The sequence below is a fragment of the Ambystoma mexicanum genome, chromosome 3p, assembly GCF_040938575.1.
Source record: "Ambystoma mexicanum isolate Mex_15411 chromosome 3p, UKY_AmexF1_1, whole genome shotgun sequence".
NCBI classification, from domain to species: domain Eukaryota; kingdom Metazoa; phylum Chordata; class Amphibia; order Caudata; family Ambystomatidae; genus Ambystoma; species Ambystoma mexicanum.
In genome coordinates, this window is record NC_090925.1 from 171,473,437 (window position 1) to 171,492,366 (window position 18,930).

Genomic DNA, 18,930 nt, shown 5'->3' on the forward strand with positions numbered 1-18,930 from the left:
CAATAGGATTAAGAGCATCATTAAGCAATGAATCATAGGTTTACTTCTGCATAGACCATCTATTTTCTAATACCCACTCCATACATAAGTTAGAGTATGGTGTAACTTAGTTAGGCGGCTACCCCCTTATGTGACACTCTGACCAAGCGTCTGTCATGGTGGAAGGAAGATAGAGCGTGCCTCTGACCAAGCATCTGTCATGGTGGAAGGATAATGGAGAGTGCCTCTGATCAAGCGTCTGTTGAGTGCCTCTGACCAGGTGTCTGACCAACCGTCTGTCATGGTGGAAGGAAGATGGAGAGTACCTCTGACCAAGCGTCTGTCATGGTGGAAAGAAGATGGAGAGCGCCTCTGACCAAGCGTCTGTTATGGTGGAAGAAAGATGGAGAGTGCCTCTGACCAACCATCTAACCAAGTGTCTGTCATGGTGGAAGGAAGACGGAGAGTTCCTCTGACCAAGCGTCTGTCATGGTGGAAGATTGATGAGTGATTGGACTGATCAGGAAACATGGACAGTCATATATGCAAGCAATGACCAGAAGATTTCTGCCTGCTAGGTATCCGGGTTGAGGACAATGTCTATAAAGACTGAGCTATGGCAATGGGATGCTCTTTATTGTGTACAGTATTTGAGCACTTCAGTTCTACTTTACAAAGGTTTGTAAAGACTGGAGCGAAGGAGTACTCCACAATTTGGATGATCTCTCGTTTGTTGGCAAAGAGTGAAGAAAAGTTCTGTGCCAGGCTGTTGCAGGAGTTTATGGCTATGGCAGACGAGTTCAATGATGCACGTATGCCGGGGAAGACGGAAGGTCTTGCGTTGTGTCTCATATTTTATTTATTTATCTGTTTGTTTATTTTTGTTGGTGTTACATAGATCCAAAAGAAACATTTACCAAACAGTAGAAAACACATACATACAAGGGGGAATGATGTAACCAGGATGGCATTTAAATAGGTCAGCAAGTCATATGTGCTTCATCGAGAGACAACACCCATATTGACAACAAAGATATATCAAGCGAGTACTTCAGGCCAAAGTTGTTAGCATATTAGCAATTACATCTGCAAAAGCATCCAGAAGAATGGAGTTGCATATATATAGGAGATGATATACATAGATTTCTGATAGGGCCAGAACCTCTTGGCTATTTCTCGCTGATAGTTATTTCTGTAAACAGTTTATTAATTTGAGCATATCTGTGCAGCCATTATGTCCCAGTTTTTAATTTTCGGATGCGCAGGAATGTTCCAGTTCGGTTCCTCCTTTGTTAGATAGGTGTTCAGGGGCACGGGCAGATGAATGGCAAAGAAAGGGGCATTTGTGGAATGGCTCCCATTGGCAGTAACCTGGTATTTAATGTGGGCAGCCCAAGTGTTTGGACCAGAACCTATTTTTTTTTCCTTCTCCTGAATCCCTGAACATTTTATTATTTAGAGCCAGACACATGCCATGTGTTAACAATGATATAGCAGGTGCATTACCTTCCTCACAGTGTGAGAGTTCTTGGAGGATTGGTTTATGGATCACAGAGACAATACCAATGAAAGTGCCAGTGGTGCATCAGGAATGAAGGCATTTCAGCTGAGAGTGAAATCGATAGCGCCATCAACATTGAGAAATTCTGAGGAAGCTTGGGCAGATTTTCTGAAAAGTGGGGCGCAGCCCTGGAACGGGCTTGATACGGCCAGGCCAACCAGACTAGATTAATTCTGCTCAAGCAGGAGAAAGGGCTTTCAAGGAACACTAGAACAGGAACAGGGCAATAGTTTTGGGGTTATGACCCTTTAGCCAGAGAATTGGGAAGGGATTGAAAGAAGGTTTGGAAAAGGGAAGGGGAAACATACAGTGTGAAGGCCCAAAATTGGTAACCAATGATTATAGAGAAAACAATTACAGAGAGGGAATTTAAAAATCAGCAAAAAAAACACCACTTTTTGTGGAAGCATAGATCGGGATGGGTTTTACGAGGTCTTTTTTGGAGGACATTTAAAATGCATATATTGTTGTGCACAGAAGGAGTGGTATTTAAGATGGGATGAAATTAAAGAATCAGGGCAGGATTTAGTCATATATCTAAAGAAAGCCAAACGGATTAAAAGAGGAAAGCTAAATGGGCCCAAGTCTTCTTATGTGTGACAGACCTAGGCATTAAGGAGTGGCATTTTATGTGCAATGTTTTATCTCTGATGTGATGTGTCACATGGGGTTTTGCCTTTAGCCAGTATTTAAAGGCTTACATAGCTATTTTTTGTTTGAATTGGGTTTGAACGGAGGGTTGGGAAGTACATGAGTAATGGTTGGACAGGAGAGAACAGGCTTTGGCAAGAAGAAAATATCATATACTTGACCCTGGTAATGTTATTTCTGATGGATGTTCCTCCCACAGAATCCTCATCTTTGGTATATCCAATATCCTGCTTGCAGCTTTGGAAACTTTTCATGAGCTGAGGGCGCCATCCATCGTCGACTCGAGGTATCTCGGCAGCTTCCATCCCGCTTTCGGCCGTGACGTTGACACTGGTATAAATAGCAAGCACCACACCCATTGCCTCAGTGCAAGGTTTTTCCCCTTTCACTGCCATCTCAAAGGTCAAATAAGCACCCAGATGTTAAAAGAGAGGACAATCTAATCAATGGAAATTCACCCAAGGATAGAGGGGTACATTTGGAGGGCAATGAGGAATCTGTGGGTGGAAACTCCATCAGAAAGAACTTCACCAAGGAAAGGTAATATATTCTTCTAATGGATTGGGTCCTCCCGCGGATTCCTCATCTCTGATAGACTCCCATAGTAGTTCTTAAATGGAGGTGGGATCAGGTCAGAAATAACCTCTCTAACAAAGAGAAGAAAGCTCTGGAAGAACCCTAATTTGATCGTTAAACCTGCAGATAAGGGGGGGAGGGATTGTCCTCTTTTCATGGGCATGCTAGAACCGCATGGTTTTAGATCTTTTAGAAGACACCCAAAGTTATTGTCCCCTAAGGAAGGATCCTTCATTAGACATAGAAAAAGAGATCACGGATGTCACTCAATATGCAGCAGATCGATCATGGATAACAAAGGAAGAACTTGAATATTTAAATCACTCAGAGAAAAGGACTCCCTCCTTTTACAGCCTTCCTAAGATACATAAGGATCAAATACATCCACCGTGAAGGCCAATTGTATCGGGCTGCGGTTCCATTTTGGAACCTTTGTGCAAGTTTATAGATCTATTCTTGCAACCAATTAGAAAACAAACTGACACATACTTGAAAGACACTACAGCAACTATAAAAATCTTCGAGGGAGAACCGTCTGATGGGGATTGATGGGATCAGGACTTTCTAGTCACGATGGATATTACTGCACTCTATACTCTATACTAATATCCCCCAGGAGGAGGCAATAGAGATAGTCCATCTTTTTCTTACCCACCAGGCGACCCAACATAGGGTCCCAGTGGCTTTCATAATCAAATTGATGACTATTGCATTACAAAGGAACTTCTTTGTCTATTCAGGACAGTTCTATCTGCAAACAAGAGGCACGGCAATGGGGGCAGCATTTGCTCCCTGCCTTGCGATCTTGTTTATGGCTGCTTTTCAGATGAGATATGTCCTCTCAGAAAATAACATCTATAAACCACACATTAGAAAGTGGTATAGATATATTGATGATGTGATTTTTCTTTCGAGAGGCACCATTGTGTCCCTTCAGCAATTTCTTGCCTATTTGAATTGCCAACACAATACCATCAAATTCACAATGCTCCATTCCAAATCGACAATTCATTTCCTGGATTTATGTATTAATGTCAAAGTTGGACATTTGGCCTGTGCTTTACACAAAAAAACTACTGACAGAAACACCTTTCTACACTTTAAGAGTTTTCACCCAAGATCTCTCAAAGAGAATCTGCCGTTTAGCCAATTCCTTAGACTTCGAAGAAATTGTACTGAGATTGCTGATTATTACATACACGCTAATAAACTAGCCAATGGCCTAAAAGAACGAGGCTACCCAAAGAAATTGGCATCTCATGCCCTCAAAAGAGCAAGATTCACGCCCCGAGAAAATCTGCTGGAACCCAGCTTGAGGACACAAAACCAGGATTGCATAACATGTGTTACAACTTATAGCACACAATTATTTGCGATCAAGAAGACACTTTTGAAATATTGGCCAATGGTGAGCAATTGTCTCCAAGATAAAGGTAAACCATTGTTTGCATTTAAAAGATCGAGAAACCTGAGAGACAAATTGGTGCATTCAACTAGCCAAGGCAAGCCCAACACAAGTCATAGACTTCTTAGACCATTGTTGGGACATTTCCCTTGTGGAAACTGCCGGGCATGTAAATACACAAAGAAAATGTCCAATTTCAAAATTCAGGCGAGAACATGGGACATACGCTTTTTATCTAATTGCAAAACAGCGAATGCTATATATTGCATCCAATGTCCATGTGGACTGAGATATGTGGGTCAGACCACAAGACCAGTCCACATAAGGATCAACAAACATCGATCTAGGATTAAATGCAAGAATCACCAAGCACCAATGGTATCTCATTACGTGGCCTTTGCCCATACTCCTGAGGATATTGATTGGTGGGTGTTGGATATTGTGAAAAATAGTTCCAACCCTAAGAGAGCATTGAATGACAAAGAGTCTAGATGGATACATTGTCTGCAAACCCCTGACAAACAGAGAGGACTTAATGAAGAAACTCCCTCCCATCAATCTCTATATGTATTTTGGGCACCTTTAAAGTCTAGCCCCTTTGTTTGCTGTGAGCTACCTGGTCTCCAGTTCCATACTCCATTTCCATTTTGGGTCCAGTCTCCTTTTCTCTAGTCCACTGTTCTCGAGAAAGGCTCCGGAACTACATCTGATTCAATGTGGCCGCTGCAGCGCCTTCTCTAGCTTCATTGACCATATGGCCTATTTGCCATATCACTGAAGCATACCACATTGGTGGACTGACATTTATCCAAACAGCCAGCAGGTTCCCCTGCCGCTCTCTAGAGGCTATCTGCCATTTCCATTTTCTATTCACCCACACTCCGTTATAGTTCATACAGTGCAGGATTTGGTGTAGAGTTCCTCTCACAGCCTTGTTGAGCCATTAGACATCTCATGAACTTCATTGATCTCATAGGGTATCTACTATTATGAGACTATGCTGTAAGCTTTTCCCTCTTTTTGGCCAGGAACATGATTGCTCAGTGCAAAGAGAAGCCCCTGAGGTACATTAGCACCAGTATATCTAGGCACACATGACACAGATTACACCTTTAATAGCCCCAGTTGCTTATTTTACTTCCATTCCATTCTAATTAATTGATCTATTCTACCTCAGGTGAATATTTCCATGTAGGGTGTAATTCTCTCTTCTGGCCACTATCACAACAATGGCGCACATCCACAAACTCAGACTGTGCAATCAGTTTTGAATCACGTGAGTAACGTGGACACTCAGCTGCACATTATACAACTCTATGATCCTTCATGAATACCATTCTAACCACGGCGCACCCCACCTGATCTGGGTTGCGTTACCGATTTTTGGCTATGACAATTATGTGGATTCCTAGCCGCACGTAATCTAACTGGTCTAAATGTGCGGACTACACGACGAACGCATACACCGTTCCTCAATTTCTGAAGGTTTGCATGCTCGTCTCATAACAAAGACTTGAATTTTCTTTCTTCACAGCAATTTGGTGAGTATAGGTCTGCTGTTCTTTAATGTCTACAGCCTATACGATAGCCTCGAACAGCACACAGTCAGGGCGTTGCTTTAATATGCCTTTTTGGCATTCGTTTTCTTTCATTCCTAGACGCACTTGTTAAAGTAAAGCAGCCAGCGACTTCTTAGCTATGTGCTAATATGAGAACACGCAATCTTCTATGGCTAGCCTAGCCCACAGCTTCAGGTACAGCTTTTTTTCTACAAACTTTACCTTTCGGTTTTAATACATGCTCTACCATCTAGAATGTAGGTGACTAGAGGAAGAGAGAGATATATATACTGTGGTTTGATTTTTTGTTTCTCTTTAGGCAAGTGGAGTGCGCATACACTACATTGGGCATATTGCACTCTGGTGTCCCCCTGCTAGTCGACACCATAGGATTCCAATTTGGTATTGCTGGGATTTGGCTCCAGGCATTTTTCTTACAACCCTATTTGAGGTAAAGTAACTCTCTTAGCACTGGGCACATTACTCAGGCTTGTTGTTTCTACATCATCCAACTTTTATAGCTACTTATGTCCGACTCTACCCAGATTATCTGGACTCCACATGGAACTTGTCTCTCTGCTGAATCTCTAATGTGGCCTCTCTTTACAATTAATTATTCACACATCTATTTATTCTTTCTCCTTGGACTAAGTGCCACACATTTTTTTTTATTTGCCTTGAGCAAGACTCTTCAGAGCATGGCGCTTCACCATAGACTGGGTTTGGTGTTCACTTTTGTTCCTCTTCTCTATTCCCAGTCGTTGTATTGATTATTTTGTTCACAATTTGTCACTCTTCTTTTGTATTAACCTTGCGATAGGAATTGGAATGTTTTTTGTCACTTTCCAGCCATCATTGAGTGGCATTTTACCTCAAATTTGTGCCCCTTTTTTCTGTTTGTTTACCTAGGGGTTAATGTCTTACACATCTGAACTTTGGTCCTGAGGAAGGCGTTTTCTGTTTAGATCTTCACGCCGAAATGTATTAGACCACACCTGACTGACCTTTTTTGGCTGACAGCGGTAGCCTCTGTGCCTATACTAGTTAGGCCAGATCCTATATACGTAGACCTGAGCAGCACTGTAAGAACCGGTTGGCAAGCGTGAATATATAAACTAAGCCGACACTAGCCATATATTTTCAAACCAAGGAACAATAATTGTTTTTTTGCCTTTTCTGGGCACCCTTGGAATGTATACTTGTGGACTTCAATAACTAAAATAGGTTGAAAACTGAGTCATCTTATATCATCTTTTTGACATAGGAGAAGAATTTAAGTCCTGTGATGCTCAGATGTTTTGTTCAAATGGAAAGTTTCTTTTCTTTCATTTGTTTGTTTTTGTGAAATTTTTAGCTTTCATTGTTTTTGTTTCATTTGTTTTCAAGTATTATTGTTTTCTATGGTGCATGATTCATTCAGATGCTGTTAATTTGACTGTAATATGTTATGTATCTAAAGTTGAGCCCGTCTTAAGAAAACTTTGTAAAATGTTATTGTCATGATTACATGCATGTAAGATGTTAATGCATATAGATAGAGAAAACTAGGACACCGTCTGGAATTAAGGAGTAGCATACCCAGACAGGAGTGATCCTTCTTTGAAATAGTTTTGTGCAAAACCTGCCAGGATACCATCTGGAAATAAGGAGTAATATATCCAGATTATGGTAATCCTTGTTTGGAATATGCTTTTGTGCAAAAATTGCTTGTTCTTTTGAGGTCAGAGAAAACGAGGTGAGCATCGGTAATGGGTATACCGCATCACCATTATTTTTTACCCTGTGGGGACATTATCTGTTGATTGGGGTTTGCCTTTAGCCAGTATTTAAAGGCTTACATAGCTATTAATGGTTTGAATTGGGTTTGAACGGAGGGTTGGGAAGTACATGAGGAATGGTTGGACAGGAGAGAACATGCTTTGGCGAGAAGAAAATATCATATACTTACCCTTGATAATGTTATTTCTGATGGATGTTCCTCCCACAGATTCCTCATCTTTGGTATATCCAATATCCTGCTTGCAGCTTTGGAAACTTTTCATGAGCTGAGGGCGCCATCCATCGTCGACTTGAGGTATCTCGGCAGCTTCCTTCCCGCTCTCGGCCGTGACGTTGACACTGGTATAAATAGCAAGCACCACACCCATTGCCTCAGTGCAATCATTTTTACCCTTTCACAGCCATCTCAAAGGTCAAATAAGCACCCAGATGTTAAAAGAGAGGACAATCTAATCAATGGAAATTCACCCAAGGATAGAGGGGTACGTTGGGAGGGCAATGAGGAATCTGTGGGTGGAAAATCCATCAGAAAGAACTTCACCAAGGATAAGTAATATATTCTTCTAATGGATTGGGTCCTCCCGCGGATTCCTCATCTTTGATAGACTCCCATAGCAGTTCGTAGATGGAGGTGGGATCAAAGAATTTGCTTATCGATTTACGCTGTGAAGAGCTTGCCAAATTTAGCTTCCTGATCCAAAGAATAATCAAGGCAGTATTGTTTATTAAAGGTGTGCAGCGAAGACGAAATTTCCACATTGCAAATATTGTGCACCTGTCTTTGAAGTACTGAAGTTGTAGCCACTCCTCTTGTAGAAAGTGACCTTAAATTATCAGGGACATCCTTGTCAGTTAAAGTGTAACATTCAGAGATACATAAAATGATCCATCAACCTATGACTAGTGCAGCCAACAAAATGTTGTTCATCTTGTCTGACTTCAACAAGTCTGCTAATATAAAAGTGTCCTGTCTTGGATGGCCAGGCGTACCCTCCCGAGACCCTTCCTCACCTCTTTCCTCAGTAGAGCTGTTCTGGGTCTCCAAAGATTCTTTTCGCAGGGATTTTATTATCCTTGGGTTTCTTCTCTTTCTTCTCATGTAAATAAGGCCTTGCTCCCACAGAGGCCACCTTGAGTGGGAACGGAACCCACGCCAAAGGGAAGCCCAGGGAGCCAGCCTCAAACCAGGGAAAAAGCAGATGGCACCAAAAAACCCTAGTGGTGGTTTGTAGTACAAGGTCCTTGGGGTAAGTCTTTCAAAGAGGATTCCCAAACGTGAAGTCACGCCTTCCTTAGACAATAATGGGATCCAGTTCCTAAGTAGACTGTAGTGCACAAGAACCAGCCTGATGAGGAGTGCAGGTGTAATCAACAACCTCGCAGATCATAGACAAGCAGAAGTCCTGGATGCAGGGATGAGCTCCGAAACAGAAAAGGTGGAAGTAAGGAAGAACAGAAGAGAAAGGTCTCTAAGAAGGAAGGCACCACAATAGTGAAATGCCAAGACGTGGGATGGTCGTGCAGCGGCACGGAAAGGACCGAAGAGTTAGAAAGGCATTCTATAGCAGACGCGTCAGAAAACAGAAAGGAAACAAGGTAAGCGGCCGAAACCGAGTGAAAAAAGACTAAGACTCACCCGCATGAAGAATGCAGAGAACAGGCAGCCAAGGGTCGCCAGAACGAAGAGCGAACAGAAAGAGACTGGAATGGGGCTAAAGAGAGATTAACAGACCATTTTAGAGAAACTGGAATGAGTAAAATAGGAACTAGCTTCTGCAGTCAGGGAAACTGTACATGCTTCAGCGGGCACCAAGAGACAGATACAACGTGCCCTGCTGATGACACAGCACATTGTTATAGTTATGGCAGCCATCTTGTGGTGGCCATCTTGAGTGAGGACTAGACCGCAAGCTAATGATGTGGTTGGGGATGCACATCTCCGTATTGCATGTAAGATCTTGTACCTGTGTTTCCATCCATTCCAAATGCTCCAGGGCTGCGGCATGACACAAAGCTTAATGCTCTCTAGGGATCTAAATGATGCAGGAAGGATGGAAGGATGAGGAGCTGGATAAAAGTCTGCAAGAACTATTCTTTGTGTCAAGTGAAATTCCAACACATCCTTAGAAAGAAATGAAGGGCGAACCCTCAAAACAACCTTTACCTTCTAAAAAGTAGTAAATGGTGGTCGGCATGACAAAGCCTGAAGCTAGAACACTCTGAGCAGAATTGATCGCTATAAGAAAGACACTCTTCAAAATTGACATCCCAAGTGGACATAAATGAAGAGGCTCAAATGGGGCTCCTATTAAGAAATATAATACTAAATCAAAATTCCAAACCGGTACTATAAAAGGTACCAGAGGGAAGATGTTTGTCAGTCCCTTTAGGAACCGAATTACAATGGGAACTTTAAAGTAAGAGCCTTGTTCAGGCGAGTGCTTGAAAATCGATAGTGCAGCAAGATAACCTTTTGTAGTGGACACCTGTAGCCCCTGATGGGCCAGATATAACAAGAAAGATAACACAGAGGGTGTGCCACAAGTAAATGTTTCTATTTTCTGAACTCTGCACAAGCTGCAAAATGTGTCAAATTGCCGCGGTAAAGAGCTGTTGTTGCTGGTCTTCTGTCCAAAAGTAACACCTCCATCACGTCTTTTGGGAGATCCCGATCCTCGTATCTCAACCTCTCAAAAACCGGGCATGAAAGTTCAGAGTTCTGATTTCTGGATGGAGAAGACGGATTAGGGGGAAGATGGACATATCCAGATGTTTCGGTACAACGTCCTCCTGGCCAAATTCAGAGCAATTAAGATCATGGATTTCCCAAACTTCCTCACCCTACTGATGACATGAGGGATGATGGGGACCAGAGGGAATGCGTACAGAAGTGGAAAATCCCAATCCACCACGAACGCGTCCCCCAGAGCTCTTCTCTGTGGAAATTCCCTGGAGCAGAACAGGCACATTTCCTATTGATAGTGTACACAAACAGATCAACTATACAAACTATATAAAAAATAGAGAACCCAAACAACTCTGCACTGTCTATTTGGCTAGTATCTACTTTAGTACTACTAGGCAATCATATACATATATCTCTGTTAACATTCACTATTGATTCAACTAGATTGAATGACCTTAATTAGAGAGCAACAATTTATAGAAAATATTTTATTAACAATCAATTGTTATTAAAAACACATGCATAAAAATACAATTTGTATAAATGTACAAAAGGATTACTCCCAATGGCATATCCTGTGCAGATCTGTAATCGACATTTCTGATCCACAGTCTGCGCACCTCTGGAACCAAGTCTTTGTGGTATATTTATTTATTTTTATGTATTTATTTCTATAGCGCTGGAACAAAGGCCATGGGTTTAGAAGCGCTCAAGACAAGAGACAGAAAAAAAAGAACAAAAAACAGGTTTTATCACAAGATGGACCTTAGACTCAGAAGAGGTGTATAGACAGAAACCAGCTAAACAAAAGATCAGTATAGGACAATTCTCATTGTAGAAACCAGTGGCAAATTGTTCATCATTTTATAATGGTTCAAAAAGGCAGGCATGTTGCTCTGACCACAACCAATAATGATGCAGTCTGTATTACTTTCATAGCACCAATCCGGGATTTGAATCCATGGCAAATGTTTACAATCTTGCCATTTTACACATGGCCTTCTTTTTGCTTGAATCCAAGACCTTATTCTGTAATGCCTGCCTGGTCTCAACCCTTTCTGACTTGGTCACATTAGTGATGATAAGATTTCGATGATCCATAATCTTTGGTGTTGTGGGGTATAAGCAAAAGCACCAAACCAACAGAACTGAAGGGCCATGTGAAAAAGACCTACTTGTCCTTACCAAAGGAAAAGCAGCATTTTAATTCACAAAGGCAGAAGAAATTCAAAGGTCCCTTTCATGTGACAAATAGGATTTTTAAACACTGACACCCAAACGGCTTTCCATATGTGTTTGCAAGTTAAAGCAAGACATGAGAAAAATGTTTCCCTGCCAACATAAAGATGTCAGGAAAAAGACATGGTGTGTGTGTCTTGACAAAAAGTAATGTATATCCTGCTTCAAAAGCAAAATACCAGAAAAACATTTCAAAAGAAATTTCCACTTTGTTGCCATGAAAAGTACCTGTAGGCATGAGGCAGACTATGTTGGTGTATTTCTGCAGTGGAAATCCAGAGAAAGCTAAATCAAAAATGTAATCCAAGTGCAGATTGGAAAAGCACATCACATTACTGGCTGAGAAATAAATGCAGCCTTTTCACAGAAACTGCCAACCATCAAAAAGTTGTGCACTGTGACGATTCAGACCCCCTTTTCAGCAGAAAAATGAACAGAAAATAATGTAAAATGTATTTTATTAATGACTGAAAGAAACATCCTTGCACTTTCAGCAAAAAAGCAAAGCTAACTCTGATCAGAAAAGTACACTGGGTGCCAAAGAATAACGGATGGTGTTAGAAAATACAGTATGTGAATTCCTGTCAGCCAAGGACAATGGGCAAAATTCAAAAAAGGATTCCCCCACTGCCAACCTGGTTTGTGCATCCTGTTTATAACTGCAATAAAATGTGGATTGATGGGTGTCAAAAGCCAAGTTTCCCTAGAAGTGCTGTCTCTGAAGGCAGTTCTGAGCAGGAAAATGTTTTAGCCAGTGCATGGCAGGAATGTGTGGAGAGGGATCTCTGTGTTTCCAAGGCCCTGGGTTTTATGACTGGCAACCACTAACTTCAAACAACCAACTTCAAACAACAAAGCGACTCATAACAAATATGGTCACAGGCTGGCCGATAGAGACAAATGGACTGGATGAAGCAGGGCTCCCATTTACTGAACATAACGATTTACAATTAATTTTAAAGGACTATTACAACTCAGGCCTTTTTCCCAGCAACCATAAATTGTATTGCATTGATTTATGTGTCATTGTTTAGATAATGTCCCAGCGATTTTGTTGAAATAAAAATAATCAATCTGTGATTTAGGCAATTGTAATGACCAGCTAAAATGGGTTTCTGGCTGACCTAAAAATGTCCCAAATTTAAGAGTTGGCGAACTGGTGGAGGGTAGAATGCGTAATGTGAGGAGTAAATTGTGTGTTCATAGTTGTTATGCGTTTCGTGTAAACAGTGGAAAAGTGCCACATGGCCGTGCAACATGATTTGGAAATGGCTGTCGTTTTATTAAATTCCCTAAGAGTAGCTGAATATATATGTATACCATGGCAGTTTTGCCCAAAAGCAAACATAGTGTCACGTCTCCCAGTGTGCCCACTACTAGGCAATCCACTAGGCAATCCACGATCAGCCCGCATTTACCTGGCACATCTCTCGCTGCACATCGGGGCACAAGAAAACGACCTTCTGCTCGACACTGGAGAAGGATGACTGGTTTTCCAGGTGTTTTCCGACCTTCATTGTCCTGGCAACTCCCGTGGAAACTCTTGCATGCCTTGCAGCACCGCCGAGGAACACGGCGATTCACGTGTCACGTAAGGTGAACTGCTGCCAATCACGTTCATCCTCTGCCATCACGTGATTTTCCCACGCTGCCGCGTTTTTGCATCATGTGACAACAACTAACAGTCAAAAGCGCCGGAAACCACGGTGGCGACGCTTCTCAGCTGCTTCTCGTAAGGACTGTTTGGCGTTATTGTTTTCATCAAGGATTCATCGGCTCTACGACCACGGACTGTTTTTTGGATACTCTATTTCTTCTTGGCTTCATCTGTTACCTTTGCCCTGGAACTCTTCTTGTTTGCTTCTAAAGATACTCGACCCTGCACCTACTTCACGGATTGCTTAAACCGACTGTCCCTTGCTTGGACCTTGTGCTTTGAACTAGGTTTTGACCCCATTATGTGTTTTTGCACTCCACTTTTGGACTTCTCTGGTGCCAACTCTTGTGCCAACTTGCCCAGGTGTGGAACTACTACCCAAGCCTCTCTGAAACCCAGCCCACTGTCCCTGCTAGTTTCCCCTAGTGCATTACGATCTGGCCCACAGCTCATCTAGGTAAGCCTTGCTACAATCAGTTCCTTTGCTGTGTCCATATTGCATTAGTTGATAACCGTCTATTGCCTTACAGTGGCCAAAGGGGTTCTTCCGGCGTTTCCTGGTTCCAGTTGACGGCTCTCTACCCCTGTGGCCTCAAAGATTGCACAGACAGTATTTGGTCATTCTGTCTGTGTAGTACTTGGGGACGGAGGTATTCAATAATCGGCACAACCATCAAGATCAGAACACACAGAAACAAAAGGGGATTTCAAAGGGAAGTTGCCATATGTCTGTTCCAGACTCTTAAACCAATCCTAAGAGATGGGCTGGAGTTGGTAGGTGAGAGTATGGTAACTGTCCAATACTGCTTGTGAGAGCTTGTGCAGGGTGCTGCCCAAGATTGTAAACTTGATGGTGTCATCACAGCTATATAAAGTGGATGAACTACGAGGAAAGGGGAGAGCTCGTTACAATAACATTGTGAACAGAGTTTCTAAAATTGACATCGGAGAGCCACAAGGAAACACCAAAAGGAGATTTTTCAGAGATTGCCTCTGGGTATAACTGTCTATTGCTGCTGTCTGTTGCTGGGGAGGCCTAAGAGCTGACTGGATTCTATGGTAAAGAGCTGCGGACCATCCTTGAGAGTTGAGTGACCAGACCCCTGCCCTATCCTCCAAGAGGGACCTGAAATGCTGCTGGCTTTCCTGATCTTTAAACAGAGGCTTTCTATATAAGCAGACCTGAGCCCTGGGAGAATAAAAGGTGGGGGAACCTGATTGCCTTAAATCGTTTCCCTTTATAGTGGGTGGGGAGGGCAGAACTGTGTAGATCCTTAGCCTAATTAAATCAAAATATTAATTTAATAAATTCCCCTTGGACGAACACCACATGGTGATTTTTGTTAAAATCTGAAATTAACAAAGCTCATTCTCGGTGTGCGCTGAAATCTATTGACTAATTTATTTGGGTGATCCTATTTTTCCTGTTGACCCCGACTTCTTTAGGAAAAGGCGTGTCTTTGTCCCTAAGCTAAAAAAAAGCCCTAAACTGCCCACTTCCTCCAACACAGGCCTTTAAGTGGAGGGGGGGTCTGAAATCCAAAATACTCTAAGCATCCCATTTTTTTCTCTTCAGCTTCCCCAAGACAGCGCTTTAAGAGGGGGGTATGAAATCCAAAATTCGCAAATTTATCAATGTTTGCTGTCCGTCTTACCCAACACAGACCAAAGGAAAGGGGGTGGCGGTGAAAAACAAACTAATAAATCACCCAGTGTTTATTTTAAAGCAGCAATGTTGGTGAAATAACAATTGCCAAAATTTGTAAAACTTAACTGCTAGCCTTTTAAGTGCATAAGAAAATCGAAATTACACAGTCTTGCATATATAAATGGAATTCAGTCATTGACCAGTGTTGATTATTTCTTGATGTGAACTCTGTAGAAAGTAAAGTATTGTCATGTATGTTTTCCCCAACACATTGGTGTGATTTATTGGTGTAAAAAGAAGTTAATTGTGAGCCACAAAGAAGGTGGCATGTGTAGTTTAGTGTGATTTCTATTACTTCTAATTTAAATAAATATAAATATATTTCCTGTACACTGGCCTGGTTCTTGGATCATTTGTAGCTCAGGGGGAGGGATCCAAGAGGCATGATATGAGGCTGAGATAGGGCTGAATAGAAGAACTATCACAAGATGGACCTTAGACTCAGAAGAGGTGTATAGACAGAAACCAGCTAAACAAAAGATCAGTATAGGACAATTCTCATTGTAGAAACCAGTGGCAAATTGTTCATCATTTTATAATGGTTCAAAAAGGCAGGCATGTTGCTCTGACCACAACCAATAATGATGCAGTCTGTATTACTTTCATAGCACCAATCCGGGATTTGAATCCATGGCAAATGTTTACAATCTTGCCATTTTACACATGGCCTTCTTTTTGCTTGAATCCAAGACCTTATTCTGTAATGCCTGCCTGGTCTCAACCCTTTCTGACTTGGTCACATTAGTGATGATAAGATTTCGATGATCCATAATCTTTGGTGTTGTGGGGTGTAAGCAAAAGCACCAAACCAACAGAACTGAAGGGCCATGTGAAAAAGACCTACTTGTCCTTACCAAAGGAAAAGCAGCATTTTAATTCACAAAGGCAGAAGAAATTCAAAGGTCCCTTTCATGTGACAAATAGGATTTTTAAACACTGACACCCAAACGGCTTTCCATATGTGTTTGCAAGTTAAAGCAAGACATGAGAAAAATGTTTCCCTGCCAACATAAAGATGTCAGGAAAAAGACATGGTGTGTGTGTCTTGACAAAAAGTAATGTATATCCTGCTTCAAAAGCAAAATACCAGAAAAACATTTCAAAAGAAAATTCCACTTTGTTGCCATGAAAAGTACCTGTAGGCATGAGGCAGACTATGTTGGTGTATTTCTGCAGTGGAAATCCAGAGAAAGCTAAATCAAAAATGTAATCCAAGTGCAGATTGGAAAAGCACATCACATTACTGGCTGAGAAATAAATGCAGCCTTTTCACAGAAACTGCCAACCATCAAAAAGTTGTGCACTGTGACGATTCAGACCCCCTTTTCAGCAGAAAAATGAACAGAAAATAATGTAAAATGTATTTTATTAATGACTGAAAGAAACATCCTTGCACTTTCAGCAAAAAAGCAAAGCTAACTCTGATCAGTAAAGTACACTGGGTGCCAAAGAATAACGGATGGTGTTAGAAAATACAGTATGTGAATTCCTGTCAGCCAAGGACAATGGGCAAAATTCAAAAAAGGATTCCCCCACTGCCAACCTGGTTTGTGCATCCTGTTTATAACTGCAATAAAATGTGGATTGATGGGTGTCAAAAGCCAAGTTTCCCTAGAAGTGCTGTCTCTGAAGGCAGTTCTGAGCAGGAAAATGTTTTAGCCAGTGCATGGCAGGAATGTGTGGAGAGGGATCTCTGTGTTTCCAAGGCCCTGGGTTTTATGACTGGCAACCACTAACTTCAAACAACCAACTTCAAACAACAAAGCGACTCATAACAAATATGGTCACAGGCTGGCCGATAGAGACAAATGGACTGGATGAAGCAGGGCTCCCATTTACTGAACATAACGATTTACAATTAATTTTAAAGGACTATTACAACTCAGGCCTTTTTCCCAGCAACCATAAGTTGTATTGCATTGATTTATGTGTCATTGTTTAGATAATGTCCCAGCGATTTTGTTGAAATAAAAATAATCAATCTGTGATTTAGGCAATTGTAATGACCAGCTAAAATGGGTTTCTGGCTGACCTAAAAATGTCCCAAATTTAAGAGTTGGCGAACTGGTGGAGGGTAGAATGCGTAATGTGAGGAGTAAATTGTGTGTTCATAGTTGTTATGCGTTTCGTGTAAACAGTGGAAAAGTGCCACATGGCCGTGCAACATGATTTGCAAATGGCTGTCGTTTTATTAAATTCCCTAAGAGTAGCTGAATATATATGTATACCATGGCAGTTTTGCCCAAAAGCAGACATAGTGTCACGTCTCCCAGTGTGCCCACTACTAGGCAATCCACTAGGCAATCCACGATCAGCCCGCATTTACCTGGCACATCTCTCGCTGCACATCGGGGCACAAGAAAACGACCTTCTGCTCGACACTGGAGAAGGATGACTGGTTTTCCAGGTGTTTTCCGACCTTCATTGTCCTGGCAACTCCCGTGGAAACTCTCGCATGCCTTGCAGCACCGCCGAGGAACACGGCGATTCACGTGTCACGTGAGGTGAACTGCTGCCAATCACGTTCATCCTCTGCCATCACGTGATTTTCCCACGCTGCCGCGTTTTTGCATCATGTGACAACAACTAACAGTCAAAAGCGCCGGAAACCACGGTGGCGACGCTTCTCAGCTGCTTCTCGTAAGGACTGTTTGGCGTTATTGTTTTCATCAAGGATTCATCGGCTCTACGACCACGGACTGTTTTTTGGATACTCTATTTCTTCTTGGCTTCATCTGTTACCTTTGCCCTGGAACTCTTCTTGTTTGCTTCTAAAGATACTCGACCCTGCACCTACTTCACGGATTGCTTAAACCGACTGTCCCTTGCTTGGACCTTGTGCTTTGAACTAGGTTTTGACCCCATTATGTGTTTTTGCACTCCACCTTTGGACTTCTCTGGTGCCAACTCTTGTGCCAACTTGCCCAGGTGTGGAACTACTACCCAAGCCTCTCTGAAACCCAGCCCACTGTCCCTGCTAGTTTCCCCTAGTGCATTACGATCTGGCCCACAGCTCATCTAGGTAAGCCTTGCTACAATCAGTTCCTTTGCTGTGTCCATATTGCATTAGTTGATAACCGTCTATTGCCTTACAGTGGCCAAAGGGGTTCTTCCGGCGTTTCCTGGTTCCAGTTGACGGCTCTCTACCCCTGTGGCCTCAAAGATTGCACAGACAGTATTTGGTCATTCTGTCTGTGTAGTACTTGGGGACGGAGGTATTCAATAATCGGCACAACCATCAAGATCAGAACACACAGAAACAAAAGGGGATTTCAAAGGGAAGTTGCCATATGTCTGTTCCAGACTCTTAAACCAATCCTAAGAGATGGGCTGGAGTTGGGAGGAGAGAGTAGGGTAACTGTCCAATACTGCTTGTGAGAGCTTGTGCAGGGTGCTGCCCAAGATTGTAAACTTGATGGTGTCATCACAGCTATATAAAGTGGATGAACTACGAGGAAAGGGGAGAGCTCGTTACAATAACATTGTGAACAGAGTTTCTAAAATTGACATCGGAGAGCCACAAGGAAACACCAAAAGGAGATTTTTCAGAGATTGCCTCTGGGTATAACTGTCTATTGCTGCTGTCTGTTGCTGGGGAGGCCTAAGAGCTGACTGGATTCTATGGTAAAGAGCTGCGGACCATCCTTGAGAGTTGAGTGACCAGACCCCTGCCCTATCCTCCAAGAGGGACCTGAAATGCTGCTGGCTTTCCTGATCTTTAAACAGAGGCTTTCTATATAAGCAGACCTGAGCCCTGGGAGAATAAAAGGTGGGGGAACCTGATTGCCTTAAATCGTTTCCCTTTATAGTGGGTGGGGAGGGCAGAACTGTGTAGATCCTTAGCCTAATTAAATCAAAATATTAATTTAATAAATTCCCCTTGGACGAACACCACATGGTGATTTTTGTTAAAATCTGAAATTAACAAAGCTCATTCTCGGTGTGCGCTGAAATCTATTGACTAATTTATTTGGGTGATCCTATTTTTCCTGTTGACCCCGACTTCTTTAGGAAAAGGCGTGTCTTTGTCCCTAAGCTAAAAAAAAGCCCTAAACTGCCCGCTTCCTCCAACACAGGCCTTTAAGTGGAGGGGGGGTCTGAAATCCAAAATACTCTAAGCATCCCATTTT